This window comes from Myotis davidii, unplaced genomic scaffold (genome assembly GCF_000327345.1).
Source record: "Myotis davidii unplaced genomic scaffold, ASM32734v1 scaffold1395, whole genome shotgun sequence".
NCBI lineage: Eukaryota > Metazoa > Chordata > Mammalia > Chiroptera > Vespertilionidae > Myotis > Myotis davidii.
The window spans coordinates 186,423-196,682 of record NW_006288604.1 but is presented as its reverse complement, the minus strand read 5'-3'; positions in this window follow the sequence as shown (position 1 = coordinate 196,682).

Below are 10,260 nucleotides of genomic sequence, written 5' to 3'. Positions count from 1 at the left end.
ACCTGGGCCTCACAACAACCTCCCCGTCCGCCCCTCGCAGACCTTTCTGTGGAGGGAGCCCCGCCTTCCGTCCGCCCTCCCGGGCAGCTGCGGCCTCCAGGCCCTGGTGGGAACTCGATTCCCAGTTCCCTACCAGCCAAGTCCAGAGGAAAACCGACCCAGGTGTTGGGCACAGAAAGCGCGTGGGGAGTGCGGGGGGAGCACAGGTGAGCTCCGCTGAGAAATGGTTTCTGGACGGGGTCGTCCCGTCTGCTCGGTCCCTGCGTTCCACGGGCTTCGGGCAGAGTTCTGGGTGGGGGTTCCCCCAAAAGCAAGACGGTGAGGAGCGGCTCCTTTAAGAAACAAAGACCAGCCCCATTCATGGGGAGGAAACGGACCCCGTTCACCCCTTTCCGAGCGTCTGCCTTATCCTGACGTCCAGGCTGTGCGAGGGTCAGTGAGCGAAGAAAGCAGAGGAGGCGAGGGAGGGGGCGGCACTCGGTTACGGATCCGATTAGCCAGGAGGAGGGGGCCACAGCGGGCTCCGCCGCCGAGCAGGCGATTGGGGTGCAAGTTAAGCTGCTCCGTGAGCGAGGGGCTGAGGATGAAATACTGCATGTGGGCAAGCGGGTTTCAGCTGGATGGAGCTGCGACTACAACGTTCGACTTTTTATTGTGATTATCAACTGCTGCTCAGGTTCGTTAAAACAGCCTGTCGACATGGCATTCCACCTGCATTGCTTATAAAGAGAGACCCGTTCACCAGGCGCGGGGGGCACCGCGGTGCACACGGCTGTGTTCCAGGCGAGCGTTTCTGTGATGCGGCGGCCGAGCGTTCACTGTGTTTCCGCCAGAGTCAAGTCTCCTTCCGTCACCACCGTTTGGCCCGTGCCCTCCCCGCCCCGCCCCGCCCCTTCCCCCGTCACGCACGCTGTGGTCTGTGTCTGGGGCTTTGCTTGTGTGTCTGTCCCGTCGGTTGCTTTCTGCTTTATAGTCCAAGTATCAGCGGAATCGTGTTCTTCTTCTTTTCCCGCGGACTTGTTTTCTTCCCATGATCCTGTCAGATCCGTTCCTGTTGTTTTTCGCCCCATCTGGCGGCTGAGATTCCGTTGAATAGACGCACCACCTCTTCTCCATCCAGTCACCCATCGAAGGACACGTGGTTGTCTCCGGCTTGGCCACCGTGAGTGACGGCGCAGTGGACAGGGGGTGCACACGTCTTTATAAAAAAATGTTTCAAATTTCCGGGCCGATGCCCAGAGGAGGGGTGGGGTCACAGGTGGCTCCAGGCGACATCCTGGAGGGCCCCCGACACAGCTTCCTCCCGGCCGCCCCAGTTTCCATCCCCCGCAGTCACGAGGGTCCCTTTGCTCCCCGTCCTCCAAAGACACACTTTTAACATAAAGACAAAGATGGTTCCGAGTGAAGGATGGAACCACGTGTTTACGAATCCCAGGTTATGAGGAGCTGTGGTCGGTGCCGTAGAAGCAGGCCAGGCAGACGCAGGGGCAGCAGGACCGCCAGGGCTGAAAGGCCCTTCACAACAAGGAGCCAACTCGCCGAGAAAACATGATAATTACAAGCATGTGTGCACCTTCCACAGAGCGGGAGAATGTGTGAAGCAGAACATGACTGAGTTAAGAAGATAAATACACAGACCCACTGGCTGAATCGGAGAAGCTGTCACTCACAGCTCAGCCACCGAGAGGACAATTACACAAGAGTCACGAGGGACACAAACGCCCGAACACGGCGGCCGAGCACGTTGGCATAATTAACATTCACAGAAAATACGATCGACAAACCAGAAAGCACTTCTGTCCGTTGCACCTGAGCATTTTCTGAGCACACTGCCCGTAGTACCGGTAAGCGAGTCTCAATGCAGCCACGGGACTGGACTCAGTGTGCTCTCCACACAGAATATTCCATTTAAAGTTATCAATAAGAAGCTATTCAAATATGTGAGCATCAAACCCTGCGTTTCTAAGTAACTCATGGGTCAAAAGAGAAAACACAGGAAATTAGACAGTATTTCCAGGTTAAAAATAATGAAAACACAACATATTGAAATGTGTTGGGGGCAGCTGATCAATGATTCTCATCATTGATGTTTCTCTCTCTGCCTCTCCCTTCCTCTATGAAATCAATCAATCAATCAATCAATATATATAAAAAATACGACTTTCAAAGAGCAACCAAACAACCGAAGCATCCTTGAAACAAATGAATGGGCAAAGAAGACTGATGTGGATTATTATTACAAGCTCAGTGGTGAGAACGGACAATATGAAAACACTCTATTTTGTTAAGAAATTAGTGATGAGTGACTATTAATCAGCACATTATTCCACGTCCGTCTTCACTGACTTCAGACTCTACTTTCTAAATATACTCTGCTCATTTTGCTTCCTTCAAATCTCCAAAGTAACGCTGCTATTTTTCTGTCAATTTTCCTGTCTCCTTCCTCTCACCAGCGGGAGCTTCTGTGGGCGCTAAGGGGATGGCGCTCTGACTCATTAGAATGACTGCACCGCACCCGCCCTCACACAGCCGGACCCCCGACGCCGTGAGGGCCAGAGATCGCCCCAGGGTCCCCGCGATGGTGACTGAGGCCGCCTGAAAACCAGGCTTGCATTCTGCTTTGCTTATTCAAAATCCCTCGTGGAGAGAGGAGGACTGTAAAGCCCATCAATTGTACGTGAACATTCGGCATTTTTATAGTCCGCCTCCTCTCAGCTCCACGCTGCTGCCTGTGAATGGCTGTCTTTGAAGCCCTGGTGCTCCTGCCCGCCTTGTTCCTCGCTCTGCAGGCCACAGCCTCGGGGGCGGACACAGACGGGCAGCGCTGGACGGAAAGGTGCCTGTAAACGGGGGAGGGAACGATCCCCGGGACCCCCGGTGGCCTCGCTGTTTCCTTCCCTATGTTTTCATTGACTTTGTTCGCGTTGAACCGACCTCTTGCGACCTAGATAGTAAAGATTTCTTTCATGGTCTGATTTCTATTTTATTTACTTATTTTTTAAATCCTCACCCTAGAAATCAATGTTTTTCATTCATTTCAGAGAGAGAGAGAGAAACACCAATCGGTTTCCTCCTGCACATGCCCTGACCAGGGATCGAACTGGAACCTTTCGGTGTATGGGACGATGTTCCAACGAAATGAGCCACCCGCCAGGGTGGGTTTTATTTTATAGGAGAGGCTGATGCACGAATTCCTGCACGGGTGGGGTCTGCCCGCACCGTTCGGGCGATCAGGCCAGGTCAGCTGTGGGGAGGGGACACAGGAGGATGGCCAGTCAGCCCTGCCCCCGGGTCGAACTCCCGGTCGAGGGGACACTTTGCATATTAGCCTTTTGTTACGTAGGATTGGACATGTGATAGATGGTCACGTATGAACGGTACGTCTCCAACCGGCCTCACATCTGGGAGATGGCGTCTCAGCCACGCCTGCGGCCTGAGCTCTCTCGAGGGCTGAGAGGCAGGAGGAGCCGCCTGCGTAGCCGGCTTCCCAGGCCCTCAGCGGTGGCAGGTGCCGGGGTCCGGGAAGTTCTCTCTTCATGGCTCGAGGTGCTGAGCCTGTTACAGTCCCGGGTGGCGGGCAGGCGGGCAGAGCCCAGAGAGGCTGCTGGAAACCACCCCCATTGGCATCACCTGATTACACTGGGAATGGCTTATGTCAGTGATGGCGAACCTATGACATGCGTGTCAGCGGTGACACGCAAACTTTTTTTTGGTTGAGTTTTCTATGTTAAATGGCATTTAAATATATAAAATAAGCATTAAAAACATGTCTTTGTTTTACTATGGTTGCAAATATCAAAAAATTTCTGTACGTGACACGGCAGCAGAGTTAAGTTAGGGGTTTTAAAATGCTGGCACGCCGAGCTCAGAAGGTTCGCCGTCACTGGCTTATGTGTTTGTTCACTGCCCGCCCGTGTGCTATGAAGTGTTTCCCAGCGACGAGGCCACCACTGCCCAGCGGTGCCCCCGCGAAGCCCACGCCCAATGCAGACGTGGGATAACCAGGCGCCGGACAGGTAAAGGCACAGGTGCGGTGTGCAAGGCGGGCAGCCTCCCTGTGGAGGTGACATCTGGGCGGAGACAGCACATTCCAGGCGGAGGGACCTCCGTGCACAGGCCTGAGGGGGGCACGGTCCACACGAGCCAAGGACGGCCCGGAGCCAGCGTGGCTGGAGCAACAGTCATCACATGAGCCGCGTCCTTGGGTCCGCAGGGCGGTCTGAGCTTGCGGGAGCTCCGCCTCCGTGTGAGTGCGGTGGGGATGTGGGTGCGGTCGCCATGGAAACAGCATGGAGGCTCCTCCAACAGGAACAGAGCCACCTTATGGCCCAGCAATCCTTCCTCTGAGTCTTTTTCCAAAAAGACGCCCGTGCCTCCCAGCTCCCAGCGGCCAAGATACGGACACAGCCTAGTGCCGTCGACAGAGGGTGAGTTGAGAAGGACACGATTCAGCCACAAGAAGGTGAAAACCGCCCTTTGTGAGGAGGGGTCGTACGCGGGGGTGCCAGGCCAAGTGGCATACCTCACACAGGAAAGGAAAAAACAAACACGTTTTCACTCAAATGCGGAACATAAAGCAAAAACAAATGAACAAATAAACCCAAACCGAACGCTTGGACACAGGCAGCGTGGTGTGTGCAGGGGGCGGGAAGGCCAGGCCTGTGGGGAGGGGCACAGGTGAGCACGCAGCACGGTACCCGGATAGCAGATGATAATGTCCACCTGGGACTAATACGACGTCATTAGCCAAGGTTTCCTCAGTTTGAAAAAAGAGAAAGAAAAATGATCACCCTCCAGCCAAAATCACAGCTCAGCAGAGAAGCCGATATTGATCTCTGGTTGAAGAGCCTGTTTTCTAAAACGCAGTCCATACAGTGAAATTTGTGTGGGGACAGCTTTTCAGGTGAAAATGGCCTGCAATTTTTTTATTCCAACAACAGGTGTTTTTTGTGGTTGTTGCTAATCCTCACCCGAGGATATTTTTCCATTGATTTTTAGGGAGAGGGGATGAGGGAGGGAGAGACAGAGAGGAACATCAATTCAAGAGAAACACATCGTTTCGTTGCCTCCTGCACACGCCCGGCCAGGGCAGAGCGGTGAGGGCTGGGGAGGAGACTGCAACCGAGGTCCGTGACCTTGACCGGAATGGAACCCGGGACCCTTTGGTTCTCAGGCTGATGCCCTATCCACTGAGCACACCAGCCTATGCCCAACAGCAGTTTTCCGTGCACTGGCATGTTGATATAGTTTTGGGGGGAGGGGGTCGAATCTGCTGGCGTCCCAGAAAGCCTGCCTTGTGGTCTAGAAGCCACACTCTCAGAAAGAGGGCGGCCCTGTGATGCTGGGCGAAGACGTCCCTCGTGCCCTTCAGATTTACAGTTTGGGCTTCAGTGCTGGAGGGTGTTTCATTTCCAGCAGCCACCTGTGTGAGGAATTCATCCCGTTTAATACGCTGACAGCACAGCTACGCGGCACTGAGGACTGGGAGGAAGCGGGCGGAGGTGAGGAGGTCGCATCCCGGGACCCGGGTCCCTGGGGCTCATGGGACGTGGAGCGAGAGCCGAGGCGACCACACTGTTTTCCCCGAAGCCTCAGGAAATGTTACTGTCACGTTTCTTTTCTGTGAAAGTGAGCAGACGCTGGATTCTAACTGGGCTGCTTAGACTCAAAGTGGTTGGCCCGGCTTGACCTGACCTGGGAGGGGGCCTCACACAACACGCTCCGTGCGGAATCATTTTAATACAGTTTCTTACAGTCAACAATTTGTTTAACGTAAATTAAATATGCACAGGGTTTGTCAACTTCACACTTTAAACCTCTCCAGACGGAAATGCAAACTCACACCGAGAGTCGGTGTGGGAGGGCAGGAGCCAGGGCGGTGCGAGGTGATGGCAGCGTCAGATCAGCATGTAAGTCCAGCCGGTTTGCTCGTAAACAAAATCCTCCGTGTTTGCGGGAATAACACCAGGCAGGGCTCCGAGCAGATCCAGAGGAACATCAGCGCCTCCCACCGCCTACCTGCCTCGGGGTTCCGATCCGTAGCTTGTAGGGCGAGCTCATTGTGCAGAAGCAGCCAGAGAACGAGACTCGGTTGCAGGGTCGGCCAGTGGGTGCACTTCACACAGCACATGGGCCCCGTCTTCTGCCCCTTCCATCCTGCCCGCACCCCGTCAGTGGTCAGGGTCTCTGCACACTATAGGCTCGAGCTGGGTACACGTGATCACTGCGTGTATTTAAAACCCATCTGGAAACAGCCCCAGGGGCCATCAGCAGGCGGGTGGATAAAACAGCTGTGGTGCAGCGACACCGTGGAATACTGTGCAGCTGTGAAAAAGAAGGCTCGCTTGCCCTTTGCGGCAGCATGGAGGGACCTGGAGAGTATCACGCTAAACAAAAGAAGCCGGTCAGAGAGACCCGGTCTCACTCACATGTGGAATCTAGTGAACAAAATAAACCGACAAACAAAATAGATCCAGAGACACAGAAGCACAGAAGCCTGATTGATCCTCAGAGGGAAAGGGAGGGGGAGGGAAGAGCTGAACCACATATGCATCACCCACAGACTCAGGCAATAGTGGGGTGAGGCCTAGGAGGGAGCAGGGGTCGATGGGGGGAAAGGAGACGTCTGTCATGTTTTCAACAATAAAGATACATTAAAAAATAAATAAAAATGGAAATTTTAAAACAGAACAAGAATCCATCCCAAAGAGAATTGTCCAGCTTTCTCCTTCTGAAGAGTCTGTACGTTTCACACGGTTGGCTTTGGTTACAGCCAGCTTCTCGGCTCCGTGTGCCGGAGGGAAGGAGCGTGACGCCCTCCTCAGAAACGGGAAGCGGCGTGTCCAGGGCACAGGCCGAGCACAGACCGAGCCTGGACACAAGCAGCTGCCTACGTCTCAGTGGTCGCACGGAGCCCGAGTCCCCCGGGCGGGGTCCCCCTGGCGGAAGAAGCGATTTTAAAGCGAACTAGGGCATTCCACAAGAAACCGCTCCATGTCAATTATCACTCAAAGCGCCCGTAGCCGGATGGCACTGTCTTGAAGTCTGGGAATGTCTAGCATATGAGCATTTTACTTAATCGGTTCCATTCTCTAGTCATTTTTGGAGCAAGAAGTGGATGAATAAACAAGCGAAAACGGCCTGACTGCTGGCACGGCTGATGCAGAGGTAAAGGGGCTGCTCCCAGCCTCACGGGTCCAGGTCCCGGGAAGAGGGGCACACGGCTCCTGAGACAGAAAACCCATGTGGTCGTCCTCTTTGACTTGTTACTAGACCCGGAAACGTGGAAAGGAGCCTGGCCGGCTCCACTCAGTGGTTGAGCGTCGACCTATGAACCAGGAGGTCACGGGTCGATTGCCAGTCAGGGCACAGGCCCGGGATGTGGGCTCCATCCCCAGTGGGGGGCATGCAGGAGGCAGCCGATCCATGATTCTCTCTCATTATTGATGTTTCTCTCTCTCTCCCTCTCCCTCCCTCTCTGATCAATAAAAGTATATTTAAAAGAAAATGAGAATCACAGAATGAAGTCACACAGAGAAACGACCTGACGGATATGGATTCCGAGAGACAACCGAGGCATCGGGCTGAGCGCGGGGAAGTGGGCCCAGGGACATCTTCACGTTTCGGCATTTCGGCATCTGAATAGTCTCTTTCTCCATCGCCACATTTCCCTTAACCTGTCTCCCGTGTTTTGACCATATTGTCATGTAAATGGTATTTCCCCCCTAGGATCACGGTAACTCCCCAGCACATGCGGCTGCAGGGGCCCTGGGTCTATAACAGGATGAGATCGGATGAGTCACGGGAGGAAACAGTCGGCCCCGGGAGAGGAGACCTGTGTCGGGGACCACAGGACGCAGAGTTCCGATCGGTGTTATTGGGGGACCCTGGAGTCTCACCGTGGTATGACTCTCCGTTGAACCAGATGCTGACAGGATATGGAATGTGCTTACATGATGGGGAGGCAGATGCCAGCACAGACCGGCTACTCCAGAACCAAGTGGAGCAGCATGACTCCCTGATCAATCATCACCTTTCTGTTTCTTCCCATCATCCCGGGCCCCTGGACAGAGGACGATGAGGCCCTGGGTACCGTGGGTGTGCAGGGGGTGGGTGTGCAGGGGGAGGTGAGTCAGAGCCCCGCCCGCCCACCTTGCCACAATCCCCACCTCCCCCCACCTCCAGGGCTGGGCACCCCACACCCACTTACACCCTTTTCTTTGTCTCCAAAGAACCGTTTCTGCTTTTAACAATAGCAACAAGGCAGGAGCTCGTTTCCAGAAAATGCTTTTTGGAGCATCTTCCCTCCCTGTTCTCTGGAGCCTTTTCTGGCCCCTTGGATGCTGCTGGGAAGGGTGGACCTACCGGGTAAGGAGCGCCGGTGTCGGACGAAAGGGTGAGATGGGAACAGGACTGACTGTGCCCACTGCCGGGAAGTCTCCGCCTCACTCCCACCCCCCACAGAAACTCCGGGCTCCTTCCCACCCACGAAGTCCACCCCCGCCCCCACCCTGGGCCCGGAGGATGTGATGAGGGGGCGACAGGTTACTCTCTAGACCAGTGATGGCCAACCTATGACACGCGTGTCATAGGTGACACGCCAACTCATTTTTTGGTTGATTTTTCTTTGTTAAATGGTATTTAAATATATAAAATAAATATCAAAAATATAAGTCTTTGTTTTACTGTGGTCGCAAATATCAAAAAATTTCTATATGTGACACAGCACCAGAGTTAAGTTAGGGTTTTTCAAAATGCTGACACGCTGAGCTCAGAAGGTTCGCCATCACTGCCTAGGGCAAGCATGTCAAATCGCAGCCAGGGGGCCGCATGCCTCTGAGTTTGACATGCTTGCTTTAGCAGTGAATCTCAACCTTCCTAATGCCGCGACCCTTTAATACAGTTCCTCATGTTGTGGTGAACCCCAACCATAACATTATTTTTGCTGCTCCTTCATAACTGTTATTTTGCTACTGTTATGAATCGTCATGTAAATACCTGATATGCAGGATGGATTTTCAGGGGTCACGACCCACAGGTTGAGAACCGCTGCTCCAGGGGGACCTGTGACAGCAACTATGAGCCACATCCTCTTTCCCATTTAGTTGAGATGTGATTGACGTGCAGCAGGATGGTTGGTTAGCGTGTATCATCTCATATAGAGCCAATTTCTTAAAAAGCAGTAAAAAAGATAAATTTATGACGGGAACTCTTAGGCATTCTTTAGTCTTATTCTCTCTCTCTCTCTCTCTCTCTCTCGTTAATCCTCACCTGAGGATAATTTTCCCATTGATTTTTTTGATCATGAAAAGTTTACTAGTATATTTTTACAAAATTGACTATATTGCTTAATTAATGATATAGTATTCAAGATTCAAAGACAGAAGGTAATAAACTGTGACATAAATGAAGACTATAATACCTGGCAGGTTTTAAAGTCTTTATTGTTGAAGGTATGCAGATGTCCCTTTATTGGACATGTTTTGCTGGCATCCATTGATTTTTAGAGAGAGTAGGAGGGATGAAGGGAGGGGGAGAGAAAGAGAAGGGGAGAGAAACATCGATGCGAGAGACCCATGGATTGGCTGCCTCCTGCCCGCACCCACCTGGGGGACAGTGTCTGCAGAAAAAAGCTGGGCAGAGGCTGACGCAGTTTGCGAGCAAAGGTCCGGGCCTGAGTCGAATCAGGGCCTCGGGGAATGAGCCGTGTCCTCTGCGGTCCGCGGTCCGCCAGCCCCCCAACGGAGCAGGTGGCCTGTTCGACCCCCTGCGCTGCTGGAAAGGGAAGGTTGTGACCGGAAGGCGTGGCTCCTCGCCCTAAACCACGGTTCTTTCTAGAACAAGCACGGCACAGCCCGAGAGGAACATCTGCCGGGAGTCTGGGTTTTTCTGTGCCGTCACTGTGGGGCCATCCGGGCGACACATCAGGGTCTGGGGTCCCGGTCACGGGTGACCGCAGGAGCGAGCGCCGAGTCCCCCCGGGAGATGCTCCACGCGCCCCTGCAGCTCCCAGGCCGCTCCTTCCCCCGGAGGCTCAGGGAGCGGGTGCAGCAATGGAGCCGCTCGCCTACTCCGCGGACGAACAGCCGAGAGAAAAACAAAGGGAGAAAACGGGAGGAAGTGAACGCGGTCAACATGGCGAGGCCTCGCTCTGGTCCTGGGGCGGGGCGCGGGGACAGAGGCTGCGCGGACAGGAGGTCCGTGCGCTGCGATGGCTGCTGAAGGACGCGCTCGGCGCTGCTGTCATTTCACACCGGGACA